We start from the raw sequence: 17052 nt of genomic DNA on the forward strand, positions 1-17052 counted from the left end.
ATAGCCTAGCCTAGCCTCCATGTTTTCTTAGCTCTCTTTGGACTGTGCGTCGCCATGGCCGTCGATCCTTGCATTGTTCGGTCCTTCAACTTTAATCCAATCCAGTGCTGATAAACAAGAATTGACAAATTCGTTCGGGTGTGCGAAAACGTGACTGTTGAGTTGACGTGACGCGTCTGATTCAGCTATCTAGTTCGGTGGATTAATGCCAGTCTCCACTCTCCAGAGCTGAGTGACTCTGCGTGACGGCGTATGCGCGTGAGGACGAGAGGTGGTTTGTGTCAGCTTCCGACTTCTCATGCGGCGCCGGTGCTCCAGGCTTTCTCCGGCCGGCTGATGGCGCCGATTGTCGCGACGCGCCGTACGTGGCGAGCGGCAGCGCGCGTCGCCGCTTCTTTGACCGCTAGTACCTCGTACATGCATGCATGCCAAGATCGTGCTTGGTTTCCAGTTAATCCGCGCTGCATCGTTTTTTACGTGTTTATAGAAAGGAGCGCCGGCGCATATCTACGGTCTCTGGTCAAACAAACATGGCGCCAATTCGTCGGCATACAAACTGACAGTCGCATGTTGCAGTCAACCTTGCAGTCCCAGCATGAAATTGCTGTATTGTTTTCATAACTTTTTTTAATCATAATTCGGCTCTAGGGCCTTATATTGCACGCATTAGACTCAGCCAAATCACGAGTCACTTGAACATTTACAATTTCGGGGAGGGGGCCATCCCACACCTGGGATTGGCCCGGGTCCCAGCACAAACTTAAACTAGCAAGTTCATGTGCTGCATTGACACTACGAGAAACAAGTGAAAACTCTGGCGAAACAAAGCGATCATACAGGAGATCTCCACGCTGGTGTATACGTTGACGCTCTTCTCCATCTTCTAACACATGGTAGACTGATTTTACAGAGAACCTCCCTTCTGTGTCAAAGTGCCAAGCAATTATATCATCACGCCCCATTCTTGTAGGAGTTGCCAGAATATTTGTAACATCCTCTTCCCAAAAGATCTCACGTACTAGCTGTACATCCCAACCTCCTGTGGCTGGGTCGATGAGTTCTCAAACTTTTGAAAGCAGAACATGGAGTTATCGGCCTTGGGGTCACTCCGCACGGAATCCATGGATCTTCCCATATTCGCACCTGCATGCCATCGCCCACGCGCCAAATTAGACACCTCTCATCGCAAAAACTACTTCATAGTTTCTGCCACGAGACACTACTCGTGAAACTATCCTCCCAACGCAATAATATTTAGGGCCTCTTTGGCACGGCTTATGCCGGCTTTGGCTTCATCTATTTTGCGCAAATTGAGGCACTGTAGCGTGAAGCCGTTTTGTAAGCCGGAGTTAAAATGAACTAGAAGTCGAAAAAAACTAGTTTTTCTGGCTTCACCGGCTTTAACTTCACCGATGAAGCTGTTTTGGATAAGCCGTGTCAAAGGGGGCTTAGAGTACTCCCGAAAAAAATCAAACCAATCATTCGCATCCTCTCTCCTACATTCATCCAGGTCCCGTGCGGGCGGATGCCCCTGTGGCTCGGTCACGCAGGCTCCCATCGGCGGCCGCAAGCGAAGCTCTACGGCGGAGTGAGCTCCCCGACGGAGGCCGTGCGAGGTCCGTGGTGCAGTGGCGGCCACGCGAGCTCTTGGCGTCGGCCATGCGAGTCCGCGCGCGAGTCCACGACGGCCTCGCGAGCACCCCACCAGTTTGCGCAAGCTCCTTGCCGACGGCGTGGTCCACGGCGAGTCGGCGGCGTCCTCGTGAGCACCCTGCCAGCGGCCAAGCGAGGTCCACGGCAGACCTCTCCGTGGCGGTGCGCGAGCAAGGCGGTCACGCGAGGCTCCATGGGGGCGGCGACGGCGCTCTCCACGGCGGCTCCGAGGCGGCGGCTGCGCTCTCCACGTGAGGCTCCGCGGCAGCGCTCTTCACGGCGGCGGTGCGGCCGGCGCAGCGTTGCTGTCGGCAGGGAGGGAGCGTCCGCGCAGATGGGCTTCCGCGTCACGGCGAGGATGGATCCTGCGGGTCCCGCGGTAGCGCAGCGTTGCGGCCGGCCGGAAGGCCATGTCCGTGCGGCGGTGCGGCGTTGCGGCTGGCGGGGAGGGCACGTACGTGTACAAGGTCACCATCTTTAGCGCGCTCTCCTTCGTCTCCTGGACGCTCACGCTCGTCCTGCTCATCAAGTATGTCGCCGTCGTCCTGCGTGCCGATGACAACGTCCGTCGGGCGGCCGCGAGCTCCGCAGGTGGCGATGTCGGATGGCCGCGCCAGTCGGGATGGACACGACGAGTCGGGGCGGGGATAGGAGAGCGCTGGGGAGATTTAGCACACGAGATCTGGAGATGTCGGGAAGAAACCATGGTACCCTCCCAACGTGGACGAGACTCGCCTCTTCCGTCTTCGTGCGTAGACGTCGTTTCTTCAAAATTTTTCCACTCTACATTCGATAAATGATCTGCCACCGCTACGTAAAAAACGATTTTAGCAACGGTTTAAATTTTTTTTAGGGGCGGCTGGTGATGGAGCCACCCCTATAGTGGCGTGCTCGGGTGGCCAGACACCAGCCGCTCCTACAAATAAAACAGCAGGGGCGGCTGGTGTTACGAGCCGCCCCTGAAAATGCTATTTGTAGGAGCGGTTGGTGATTGAGCCGCTCCTACAAATGCCCCCATATATATAGCTCCGATTTGTAGGGGCGGCTCAATCACTAGCCGCCCCTACAAATGACCCACATATAAAACAGCTGCTGCACCTTCTTCCTCACCGGATCACTCACTCCAACCCGTGAAAGAAAGGTGAAGAGGCCTTGGGCACCTCCCAAAAATTGCTTTACTAAGGAAGGAAGGTTTTGCTCTCAAATCCTTTGGTGGAGAGGTTGTAGAAGGTAATAAAATGCTATTCCATACTTTTTTTTGAAGTTTTAATGGTTGGCTAGTGAGTAATTAAAGTTTTATTTTTCTCTCTCTTCTATGGTGCTTGAGCTATTTATGAAGCAAATTAGACCCAAGTTTTAATTGTATTGGGGTAAATTAGGGAGGGGAACAAGATCATACCTTTATTTAGTCCATGTTTCTTGATTTTAGTGGACAATTAGTTAGTTTTATGGATGTTTCATGTGCATGTGGATCTAGATTTAGGGTTTGGTTTTTTTATTAATTTTATTTTTGTAAATTTATGTTTGATGAAATTGGACTAGGGTTTGTATGAAACATATTGGGTAAAGTATAATTGTTGCTAATTGTTGTCTTTGAAATTGTTTGTTGTAATCAATAAATATGTATTTTAATTATTTATGGATAAATGGGCTATTAATTAATTTTCCTCTACCATGGTGTGTTTGTATGCTTCATGTAATTATATTAGATTTATATTCATATATATCTGAAGTATATACAATTATTCTCAAGTAATTATTAATTTGTTTCATTTTCCTTTAATGCTTGTTTTGTTGTTGTTGTTGTCAAAGATGGAGTACAGGAACTCTTGAATGTATGGTTCGTTAAGGTTCAAGGCAGGTTTCCGTGAAGAGGTGGATAAATTTATTGAAGCCGCAAAGAAGCATGCAACAATATTGAAAGAGAATAAGGATACAATTATTTGCCCCTGTAAAGATTACAAGAACCGTATGGCATGGACAGATGTGACTATCATCAGATCACATTTGATTATGTGAGGATTTATTGAGGACTACACAGTGTGGATTCATCATGGTGAAACGATTATTATTAATGATGAGGATGAGGAGGAATACGACGAACGAAACCATAGAATCCATGTCCCAATATTCAGCAGAGCTTGATGCACGAATGGATTTCGAGTTTGGCAATGAACAAGGTGGTGATGCTGGTGGTTGGGATGGTAACGACGAAGGTGGTGCCAATAATGATGGTGGAGCACGTGTCGGGGATGAAGATAATTTGGAGGACATGATTCGAGCCCTTGAACCAGAGATTTTACTAAATAGCTCGAAAGGTCTAAAAAATTTGGAAAGGGTGATAAAAGCATCGAAGGAGACTGTGTATGGTGTTGAAAAGGGCTGTCCGATACATTGGACATTGCTACGTTTTGTGCTTGAGCTGCTCATCTTGAAGGCTAAGTACGGCTGGTCAGACTATAGTTTCAATGATCTATTGCATCTCCTGTCATGAGTGCTGCTACAACCAAACTCAGTTCCCGCCAACACATACCAAGCGAAGAAGGTCATAAGTCCATTGACAATGGGTGTTAAAAAAATCCATGCATGCCCCAACCACTGTATACTTTTTCATGGCGAAACATTCAAGTCACTGGATAAATGTCCCCGGTGTGGGGCCAGCCGATACAAGAACAATGACCTTTACGGTGGGGATGAAGCCTCCACGAGGAAAAAGAGAAATAAAAAGGGTACAAAAAATGTGGTACACGAATCTCAGCCACTAAAGGACACTCCATTAGGCAATGATGCAAAGCAGAGAAGAATTCCTGCCTTGGTAATGTGGTACCTGCCAGTGACCGACCGCTTGAGACGTATCTTCCTAAACCCTAAAGAAGTCGCACTCATGACATGGTGGGATGATGAGCGCAAGGTGGATGATGTTAAGATTGCACACCCAGCTAATTGTAGTCAGTGGCAAAGGTTTGATGAGAAGCATAAAGAATTCAGCGATGACCTAAGGAATGTACGGTTTGGCTTGAGCACCGATGGAATGAATCCCTTCAATGAGAGGATGGGCGACCATAGCACATGGCCAGTGATCTTGACCATGTACAACATCCCAACATGGTTGTGTCAGAAGAGAATGTACCTTTTCCTCACTATTCTTATTTCTGGCCCTAAACAACCAGGCATTGATATAGACGTGTTCCTCGAGCCTTTGATACAAGAAATGGAGAGGCTATGGAGGCATGGGGAGCAGATGTACGATGTGTTCCGAAAGAAGGACTTTATATATAGAGCAATAATATTTGTTACTACCAATGATTACCCCGCGCTGTTTGCTTTGTCTGGACAGATCAAAGGAAGACGGGATGCTTGGTTTGCTTAGATGGTACTACATGGGTGTACCTGGATGCATCCAAGAAGATAGTTTACCTAAGGAACCGATGCTTCTTAAAGACAAGTCACAAGTACCGTAGCAAATTGTTCTTTAGATTTTATGACAATGCCCCGGAGATTGAACCCCCTCCGGAGAGACGTCATAATAGAGAACACGTGTACAGAATGATGAAAAACATACACGTCGTCTATGGAAAGAAGAATCCGGATGGGACGAATAGAGATAGAAGCACACCTCTTGTCGAAGGCGTACCTTTCAAGAAACAATCGATCTTCTTTCAGTATCTGCCTTATTAGCCAGACTTGGAGGTCCCCCATGCCATTGATGCTATGCACGTGCAGAAGAATGTCTTTGAGAGTCTCATTGCTACCTTGATGGACACAGGCAAGTCAAAGGATGGTCTGAAAGCACAGAAAGACATGGTGCAGCTAAACGTGATGCCATAAGCTTCACCCGGTACCTGAGGCTAATGGAAAATATACTCTCCCCATGGTGTGCTTCAACCTAACACCAGACGAGAAGAGAGCTATGTGCAATTTCCTGAGGGGATCAAAGTCCTGACTGGGTTTTTCAGCAAATGTTAAGAAGCTAGTGTCGATGAAGGACTTGTCAATAACACACTGTAAGGCTCACGATTGCCATGTGATGCTGACAGTGTTTCTACCTATTGCAATCAGGGCTATAAAGCCAGAGTTCTTGAAAATGGCCATCACCCGCATGTGCTACTTCTTTTCGAAGATCTCACAGAAGATGATTGGCAAGCAAGAGCTGAGTGACCTACATGAATTTGTGGTGGAGACACAAAACTAACTGGAGATGTGTTTACCTCCTGCTTTTTTTGATATAATGCCGACATCTCATGATTCACATGGTTCATCAGATATAGGCGCTGGGCCCTTGCTACTTGCATGAAATGTGGTCCTACGAGCGGTTCATGTCGGTTCTAAGTCGATACGTGCATAATCGAGCATACCCAGAGAGCTCCATAATAGAGGGTTACAGTACTGAAGAAGTCGTCAAGTGCTGTCAAGAGTACCTAAAAGTACAGAAATGGATTGGTAAACCCGATTCTCGTCATAAGGATAGGCTAGCTGGGAAGGGCACTAGTGGTAGAAAAGTGTTCATCGACCATTATTACAAAGAGGTGAGTCGGGCGCATTACAGTGTCTTGCAGAGTACACAACTGATACAACCTACATTGATGAACACTTGGCTATCATTATGGCGGAGAGAAATGGTCCGTTCGGATGATTGGGTCATAAACAACACAAGCAACGACTAACTACATGGTTGAAGGACCAAAACATATCGCCTGGAGAAACCACATACTCTATTACCATCAGTAGGTTGGCAGAGGGGCCATCGAGATAGGTGACATCTTAGAATGCTTATAACATCAATGGGTATACGTACTATACCCACGCAAAGGATAGTAAATATGTGAAGCAAAACAGCGGCGTTCGAATAGAGGCTCTCTGATGGATTGGGGCGAAAGATCCAATACTTTGACATCATTGAAGAGATATGGGAACTTAACTATGGAAGGGATATAACGGTGGCCCTATTTCGATGCCGCTGGATCAAACAACACCAACTGAACGAGATCGGATTGATAGTCCTGGACCTTGAGAATCTAGGCTACCAAGATGACCCTTGGGTGCTCGCTTCACGTGTAATACAAGTTTTCTATATGTCTGACCCACAAAGTAACCTCCCCCAAAGAAGAAGACAAAACACGTGGTTGCCTCCGGGAAATAGCACATTATTGGAGTTGATGGCGTAGACGATGTTGAAGCTTACAATAACTACGATGAGGTGCTGCTATTCATAGACTTTCCTAAGAAGATCAGTGTTGTGGAAAAGAACCTCTCCAAAGATATATTGCCATGGGAACGAAAATGTGTCAAGGGGAAAGTCGTTACAGCAGGCTAGTTAGTTGTTGAACGTGGAGTGTTTATGTAAGTGTGTGTTTGTAAGACTTCATTTATGGATGCGTGTGAGACTATATATTTATGTGCGTGTGTAAGACTACATATTTTTGTATGTGTGTGAGACTACATTTATGCATATGTGTGAGACTACCCTTTGCAACATCGAGATGACTCTATTTGAACATCCACTCTATTACTACTAAAACTTTATGAAATCACTTAACACTTTATGTAACGAAGAAGAAATGACCAAATAAAAGTATGAGATCTTGACGAGTTATACAACTTTTATATTCATCACCTTTATAGCTGAAATCATTTAGTGTTTGAAAATCAGGTTTGAAACTAAAATGATAGAGCATGATTTATGAAATTTTAGGAAAAAAACCATCACATTTGGAGTTAGTATGAGGGAGAAAAACTAGTTATAAGTTTCTGCCACAGATTAAAAAGAGAATCACACTTGTTCATCATTATCATCATGAACAGTTGTGCCTTTTTACTTTTTAATCTCTAGGTAAAATTTGTAACTAGTTTTTCTTCCTCATACTAACTCCAAATGTGATGATTTTTTCCCCTAAATTTTTCTAAAATCTTGCCCTATCAAGTTAGTGTGTTGATTTGGTTAATTCCTTTTCATTTGACAAAGTTTGAGCACTTCAAATTTTCAAATTTAAAAAAATGACAAGTTCGAACGAGATTTGCAACCATTAAATGATTTCAGCTGAAAAAGTGATGAATACCAAAGTTGTATAACTCATCAAGATCTACAACTTTTATTTTGATCATTCTTCATCTGATAAAGTGATATTAAACATTGTTCACAAATCAACATGTTTCTCGTATAGTTCAGGAAACTATGAGTCATATGTGAATTTATGAACAATGTTTACTAATACTTTGTCAAATGAAGAAGTGACCAAAATAAAAGTTGTAGATAGTGATGAGTTCAACAACTTTTATGTTCACGACTTTATTGTTGAATCATTTATGGTTTCAAAATCTTGTTGAAGTTGCCAATTATTGAATTCAAAATTTAACTATTCAAATTGGGTCAATGAAAATATGATCAAAATAAAAGTTGTACATATTGATGATTTCTACAACTTTGGTATTCATGAGTTTTTCATCTGAAAATCATTTACTCTTTCAAAATATTGTTTCAAGTTGAAATTATTTGAATTTTAAAATTTGAATCGTTCAAACAAAATCACATGACAAGATGACCAAAATAAAAGTTGTACATGTTGATGAGTTATACAACTTTTATGTTTACAACATTTTCATTTTATTTCATTTAATGTCTTAAAATTGTAGTCGAAGTTTTAAAATTCAAATTTTTAATTTTTGTTTTTTGTTTTCTATATTGTTTTCACTACAATTGTTTATATATATATATATATAATATATATATATATTATATATATATATATATATATCTTCATATATAGAATAATACAAAATATTATATTTGTGCATATACACAAATTTTTTTATATTACTTTGTGTTTTTATGATATAAAAATATAGAATTTATAATTTAAAAAAATAGAAAATATTTGTAGGGACGGTTGCATCAGGACCGCCCCTACAAATGTATTTGTAGGCGGCTGGACAGGAACCGCCCCTACAAATAGTAGTGAGTATAAATAGGAAGAAGCGCACGGGAGTCATTGTCTGGGCGCTGTCTTCCCCTCGACGCCTACGGTTTCCGCCGCTGGTCCCGCGCCCACCGACACCACCCCCCAGCCCTCGGCCATCCCGCACCCAGCCCCCGGCGCCCGCCCCCGCGGCGGCCCCCCGGCCCGCCCCGGCCCCCGGCGCCCGCCCGCGCGCCGACCCCCGGCGTCCCCCCCCGCACGCCCCCTGGTAATTTCATTTATGTTGGAAAGCTAAAATTTAACCAGTTATGCATTCGGTGGCATTGACCCAAACTCCTTATTAGTTGCGTGTCATTTGGTCTTGAAATTTAACTCTATAAATGATAGGTGTAAATCTGTCTTGAAATTTAACTCTATAAAACTGCATGTCAATGATTAGAAAGGCATGTGAAAGTTGGTCACAAATAATTGTGGACATATGGATTATATAGATGGTTCGACTGTGTTCTCTGGAAGATTTTGACATCTTCACTCTGTTGCCATTGATTAGAAGAGATAGGACCTTTCACAGTTAATACGTTTAGGCATATATCACTGTAAAAGTTTAGCAGTAGAATCCAGATAGATGACATCATCGGACAAGGTTAAAGAGCTGCTAGTGCACTTTAATTACTCGTCTTACAATATTTAAAATCGTGTTTTCCCATTTAGAAAAAATGATGCTTCTATATGTCATTTTCTATAACTGTAAAGCCTAACACAAGACTTATAAAAAAATTAATTATAATAAACAACTATAAAATATTAAGTCAACAGATGTATTGAAGATCATAGTTGCAACTCGAAAGAAAGGCAACCGTTTGAGCAACAAGAACTTGATCGATGAGCAGATACAAGATTTGTTAAACAGTTCACTGAATGTCGTTTGAACGAGCTCTAGCTCTGAGAAATTCAGTTATTTGTAGCACCTAAACTGTCAAACATCTTTACAGAGGCAGCAGTGTAATTTGTCAACTTCACTAATCTGGGAGCCCCAGTACTACATGTATTTTTATTGTGGGATGGAGGGAGTATTTTAGTAGACATGTCTTTGAAGTTAGAGTGTTGTTTTTTTTCCTTCTAAATTTGCTGAAAAGGACTTGATCCGTAGTATTGAGTAGATGGTCATCATAAATGAGATGACTGGCCCCAAAGGCCCAAACCATTGGAGTTCTATTAGAGCAAGGATTGTAGGGTGTTTAATTTGAATCGATGGTTAACAGTAGTGGACGACGCTCATGAGGAGCAAGATGTCCCAACAACCACTCCATATTCCCACCGTGCTTGGCTTACCTAAATTATCTGTGCTCCTAGCTAATTTTCTGTTATGTTGACATGCCTGAATTTCATCATATAAGTGAAAAAACTTCTTGTGGCAAAGAGGGTGGACTGTGTCCTTTAGAATAAATAATTGTATCTAACCACACATGGATTGTTGGGTGTGAGATAGCAGCTCATCAGTAGAATTAAACTCTTAATATGTATATGAGCATTGGCATAGATGAAGTTAATTGATTGTTGATGTCTTTTAGGACATGTGGATGATCTAAGCCATTGCCTGTATGCTGTTTTAGTCATGTTGAACATCTCCAACAACTCTCCTTTCCTCAAATCCCTAAAACTGGTTATTGGGGAATCCCCTTTAACATCGAAGAATTAAAGGATGACTGCTCCACCAGTTACCAGTTCCCTTTAGCAGGGATGAAAACGGATCGGATACGGACGGATATCACCGATATTACATTTGTTTTCATATTTCTGTCCGGATTCGGATTCGAATACGGATAGTGTCAACTATGTCGGATATGATACGATTGGATATCGACATCATAAATATACGATTTGAGTATTCGGATACGGATACGGTATCGGATGTTGGATATCCGAACTCGGATACGGACAGATCTCAACCCCTCTAAACGGATTCGGTTTCGAATACGGTCGGAAAATATCCGTACTGTTTTCATCCCTACCCTTTAGTCATGTTGACACAGATGGAAAATATAGCACATGATGTAGTATCCGAGGATTGCGTGATATGATGAATCGAAGTCTGCAACTTCAAACTTGATGAACTCTGTTCGGTAGTTTGAGGGGGTTCCGAAAGTAACTGGTAGAGTGATTTGTCCAAGTGGCATGGCTGCTTTGCCGGGTACTATCCCATAAAAAGGGGTGCTCATTGGCGTAATCATCCCGGCGAGTTGTAGTCCCATCTTCCTTAGCGTTTCTAAAAAAATGATGTTGAGTCCAGCTCCCCCATCGATTAATACTTTTGTGACAGTCATTCCGGCGATAGTTGGATCTAGAACAAGTGGGTAATGGCCTGCATTCCCTATGCTTGTCCATTGGTCTTCTCTTGAAAACTGGATTGGATATTGTGACCAGTTGAGGTATTTTGGAGTAGCCGGCTCTGCTGCCACGATGGTTCGTAGAGCTAGCTTTTCTTGATGTTTGCTTCTAGAATCTGAGGTCCCAGCGAAGATCACTGCTACTGTTCCCCGGGATTTTTTGAATCCCTTGTCTTCATGGTTGTCTTCATCTTTTTTCTGATTGTCTTCTTTAGTGTTCACCTTATTATTTTTTCTTATGTATCGCTCATTGAGTGTGTAGCAATTTCCGGTGGTGTGATTTCCTTTAGGATGCAAAATGCAACGCATGTTCTCAATGTCGTCATACTCTCTGGGTTTGGAAAGCTTCCTTGATTTATTAGCCATCGCCATGGTGTTGTCAGGTCTACGTTTTCTTTCCTGATGTCTGATGTTTCGATGATGTCGCTTGTCCGGGTTGTCTTGGTTGTTTTTGTCTGGGAATCTTTCTCATGTCTTCTCCTCTACAGTAATCATCTTTTCTACTGTGCGTCTAAATTCTTCATTGCTTCTCGGGTTTTCTTTGCAGAAGTCTTGAAATTGCCACCTAGCCATAATTCCATGAGAGAAAGCTTCGATTACTTCTCGTTCGGTGATGTCATGTACTTGGGCACGTAGTTCGCCAAATCATCGATAGTAATTTCTAAGAGTTTCGCCTCCTTTCTGCTTGAGTCCTTTTAATTCTACGTGGGTGATGGGGTGCGTAATGATACCCGCAAAATTTCTATAGAAAACTCTTTGTAGGTCTTCCCAATTTCTGATTGACCCTGGGTTTAATTTGTCGAACCATTTGAGGGGCATGGTTTCCAGTGCCATGGGAAAAAATAAGGTCTTGATATCGTCGTCTCCTCCAGCTAATTCAATCGACTACGAGTAAATTCTGAGCCACTGCCTTGGTTCGGTCTTGCCATCATATTTAGAGTGGTTGGACTGCTTGAACTTGTGAGGCAGTCGTATTGAAGCAAGTCTGTTTGCAAAACAGGGGAATCTATCATGCGTCCTGGCTTCTTTGTATTCTAATTCGGCACCTCTTTCCTGCTAACTATCGTTTTGGTGAGAGTAGTTCTGCGGGGATGTCTAAATAGGTACTTCGCTTCTGATCTTCCTTGGTTGTTCGATTCGGTAATTTGGACTGTGGTCCCTTCTACTTTCTCTGTTGTGACTTTCGCTTGGTCCCAGTCTCTCGAAAGCGGATTTCCTTTGATTTTGATCTCCCTTTCTACGAGATGTTGATCTGGCAGGTAGTCTTGAGCGGGCCCTTCCGTTGTGCGTCCTTAGGGCTGCTGAATGTAGGAGGTCTCAGAGCTGTTCCTGTTTTTCATTGGGAAGTGATGTCGCTCCGAGTTCTTCTAGTGCTTTTCGGATCTTATTGTAGGGTGTATTCGTCACACGTCTTTCTTTGACTTCTTGTTCTGATTTTTTCCTGTCGTACTCAGCCAGATCCGACTCATATTTGATCCAAGCTTCCTTGCGCTGCTTAGCACGACGTTGGCGTCCTTGTTTCAATTTGTTTCTTCTTTCTCTGGTTTGCCTCTAACTCTCAGTCTCACCATCGTGCCCCTAGATAAAGGGTGATATGTTGGACTCAGATTTGTCCGATGACCTGATGTCAGGTGCTTCTGGGGGGACCAGAGGTGATCGAGGACGGCGAACCATGAATACTTCTCGTGTGTGAATTGTTCTGTTATTGGTGCTAGTTTCCACACTGTTGGAGTTGTTGATGATTCTAGTAGAGGCTTCAAGGTCGCAGATCGAGTCTCCTTCTTGGTAGGGTAGAATTGCCGTCGTCGTCGTGCCGACTAGTTGGCTACCGCTGTCTTTAGGAACAGAACTTGGCCAGTGGACGATGCAGTCTTGAGATGTTATAGTCAGTACGAGGCCTTCTTGAGCTCCTTTTAGTGGCATTCTAAGCACCGGATCGAGGGATCCTTCGGGTCATGCCCGATAAGATTTTGCCATGTTGCGGAGTCCGAACGGAAAAGGACACGACTTCTTGGAGACTCTGAGTGTATTTCGAATTGTTTTCTTGATAGGCCGAGGCCGCGTACCAGAGCCCTGTCGAAAAAGAACTCGTGCCGACTAGTTGGGTACCGCTATCTTTAGGAACAGAACCTGGCCAGTGGACAATGCAGTCTTGAGATGTTATAGTCAGTACGAGGCCTTCTTGAGCTCCTTTTAGTGGCATTCTAAGCACCGGATCGAGGGATCCTTCGGGTCGTGCCCGATAAGATTTTGCCATGTCGTGGAGTTCGAACGTAAAAGGACCCGACTTCTTGGAGAGACTCTGAGTGTATTCCGAGTTGTTTTCTTGATAGGCCGAGGCCGCGTACCGGAGCCCTGTCGGAAAAGAACTCGGTAGAGATTCCATCTCGGATGCAGAGCCTGGGTTTGAGTTGGATGCGGAAATCCGCGAAATCTGAGCTGGATCAGATATCACGAGCTACGCGAATCTTCCGGCGATTTGATCTGTCGTAGTCACCGAAATAGAAAGGTTTTCATGGTGATCCGAATCTTCGAGGAGACAGCCTTGAAGCTTGTCGTTGTCGTTCGCCTCGCAGATCCATGAACCGAAGATGAAGGTTGATCCCATCAAGAAAATCATGTTTTTGAGGTCCGTCGAGCTCTCGGATGCAAATTCGCCAAAGGCCCCCTACCTGGCGCGCCAGCTGTCGATGTTTCACCACCGATTGGGCTTCAGCGTGTGCAGAACTCGACGGTAAACGCAAGAGACAGTCGATTTATCCTGGTTCGGGCCCTCGACTGTGATCGAGTAATAGCCCTACGTCCAGTCGGCGTTAGCCTTTGCGTTGGATTGATTGTAAAAAGTTGTGTTGCGTTCTCCGTCCTCTGTTTCTAGGAATGCCGCCCTACTTTATATAGTCAGGAGGCCAGAGTCCTAGTCGGTTTACAATGTAGAGTCCTAGTAGGATTATAGGGTAGTATTACTACTAGGATTACATAGGAGGAATCCTAATCAAACTAGATCTCCTCTCTTCCTTGTGGGGTATCCCGTGGGTCCCGTATCGACACAAGTATCTATTCAAAATATTCATCTACTTCAGACGTATTTTGCATGTTTTATCTATATATTGCATATGTTGCAGTGGCTATACACATATATTGCAAGTGTATGTTCCAAATGTATCGTTTGCTTCAGACGTATTGTCGGTGTTTCGAGTTACCACCGACGAGTAAATTTCTAGTATTGCATGTCTGGCTTGGATGGTGTGCTTAGAGGACACGAGGTTTATACTAGTTCGGGCAGAAAGTCCCTACATCCTGTTCGTCGCTGCTGCTCGTGTTAGTAGCACTGAAAGTTTATAGTAGGGGTTACAAACGAGCGAGAGAGCGAAATGATCCCAAGTCTTTGGTGAAAGGAGTGAGTGGGTGCTGAGAGCTCGATCACTGCTCGGCTGTGCGTTCGTGCCGTGCTCTTGTGCGGATCTATATCGGATCTTGATGGGTCGATCGGTTCGGGGTCCCCTTCATGGGGTGCCCTGCTTTCCCTTTTAAAGGTCAAGAGAAAGCGCGGGTTATAGCGGAGGAAAAGGAGAAGAACGAGAGAGAGGAGGGCCTCGAGGATCGCCGGGTCCTTCTTCTCCTTCATGCGGGTCCCGCCGACCCTGTAGGTGTCAACATGGACAGCTCCATGCCGTGGTCCTGTTCGTCACTGGCGCCATGCGCAGGAGTCATCCACCGATCATGGAGCTCCACTCCATCCTGGCGGACGTCGTGGTGAACTGACGCACATGTCAGTGTTCGTACGAGGGTTAGGCAGAACAGCACCGGTACGCCCGACGCTGTTCTTGATGTGAATCCTCAGGTATGGCCCGTCGTAGCCGCGGGTTACATCGGTGCGTGTCGGTCCCTTCCTTGGTGTTAGAGTTTTGACCCAGGCTCATACGCTTGGACCTAGAGTGGTTGACAACGGTATGGGTCCCCGTCGGGCGAGACGGAGCCCGCACCCAAGGGGTCTGGCGAGGCGGAGCCCGCGGTCTTGGGGTCAGGCGAGGTGGAGCACAAACCCAAGGGTCGGGCGAGGCGAAGATCGTGGCCTCGGGGTCGGGTGAGGCGGAGCCCGCGCACCTGGGGATTGGTTGGAGCTGTAGGTGCGCTCTTAACTGCTCGGTTGAATCAATGTTGATAACCATTAGCTCCTCCTCTTCGGGTACCCTAATATTGGTCCCCGACACGTATGTTGCAGGAATTGCTTTTCATGTTTCAAGTGTTTCATAGCAGGCGCATGTGATCCTGTGTGCGTGATACGGAGCGGGCGCAGGTGGTCCCTACCATACGACAGGCGCAGCAGCAGGTGATACAGCGCAGCAACAGAGCAAGTAGCAACAGGCACGTGTAGCAGAGCAGGCAGCAACAGGGGTGTCCAGGCGCGCGCGTCTGTTCGGATGTCCGGACGCTAGCCTGGCCCTAAGTTTTATAGTTGTTTTGACAAAGAATTTATAAGATTTTCGCAACATACTTTATATAGCCCACAACAACTTTTTTATAGCAAGCTTTTTCATAACTCATAGCTGAAATATACAGATCTTTAATTTCACATGTTACTCATAGTAACCGCAAAATTAAACCTGTTTATAAGTTCACGCTACGTACATCTCTTTGAAGGTCACATAGGTTTGTGTGTCTGGCCAGGGCGCTTCGCATGCATGCGAGCACTCACGCTTGCATGCGTGGGGATCAATGGACGTGCCGTGCGTGTCAACGTAGGGAAAAGTGGGCTCTGGTGGCCGATGCAGGTGCAATTTGTGTGGTAATTCTACGAAAATTTGTTACACAAATTAGCTTGTCACTACACTGGCATAGTGAAGCGGTTGTTAATAACTACATCTTCCCTCCATAAATTAAATCAATTTTAGGAGTTATCCTAAGTCAAACTTTCTTAGTTTGACCAACTTTACATAAAAGAATATCTATGCCAATAAAAATGTATAACATAAAAATATGTTTTATATGGTATCTAACTATATTAATTTTGTGTCATAAGTGTCTTTTTCCTATGAAATTTGGTGAGATTTAAAAATGATTTCACTTAGAGCAACTCTAGAAGTTTCTCCCTTGCTCAGATATTAGGTCCGTAGACAAGGTATATATTAAGCGGCTTCGGCTCCTCCTCTTTGCTTACTCAGTCTATTCGCTTGTTGGTTTTAGTCAGAGCTTATTAGCCAGTCAACAGTGTTGTCTTCTCACAACAAACCAGCACTAGCCGAACTTATCAGCCCAGAAACCAACCAGCGAACATGCCACACCATTGTTCATAGAAGCTTCTTTTGTCTCTTTGATCCAATGAACTAAAAGTTGATGGGCTTCTTACGACACTGTAGCAATTAACTCAAGCTGATTGCTGCCAAACAGAACTTATAGTCCCCCACTAGCCCGATAGGTAAGCAAGGTTTTATTGTCATCTATTACATCATTCTCCTCATAGCGCGATTACATTGCTTGAATGAAAATAGTGCACTAGAAATTACAAACATTAGCTTCCTCACGCGGGAAGCGGCATGTCCTGAGGCTTGCATCCTCTTAACAGTTGTGCACCATTTCATTAAAAAAAGATCACAAAAATCGCAAATTTGCAATAGACAACAACTACATCTTTACATCCATACAAACAAAAGTTCATGCACACAGAGATCACTAGATCAGCACCAATAATATTGGCAAATCCCTACAACTATAATATCGCGCCGGCTCCGGCTGTGCAGTACCGCATCAAGATGCCATGCTACGGACCTAGTCCATGCTGGTAGTAGAGAAGGAAGGTGAGGAGGTCTCATCGAAATCTACATGGAACATCTTCTCAACGGTGCACTAGTAGAAATGTTCACATCCCGAATTTCTAGTGACAAATCAAAACCGCGTCACAGAACAACACATAACTATGACAAAACTTTATGTTCGCCATAGATCAATTGGCGACGGACCTCAGCCACTGCCTATTATGACGAAGCCTAATATCTTCACAAATATCGTCATTGAACAATACATGATATCGTCATAGATCATACACACCACTTGATTGCTCATTTGTGATGCTCTGTTTTCAAATGGTAACGAACATGACT

The sequence above is a fragment of the Miscanthus floridulus genome, chromosome 19 (genome assembly GCF_019320115.1).
Source record: "Miscanthus floridulus cultivar M001 chromosome 19, ASM1932011v1, whole genome shotgun sequence".
Lineage (NCBI taxonomy): Eukaryota > Viridiplantae > Streptophyta > Magnoliopsida > Poales > Poaceae > Miscanthus > Miscanthus floridulus.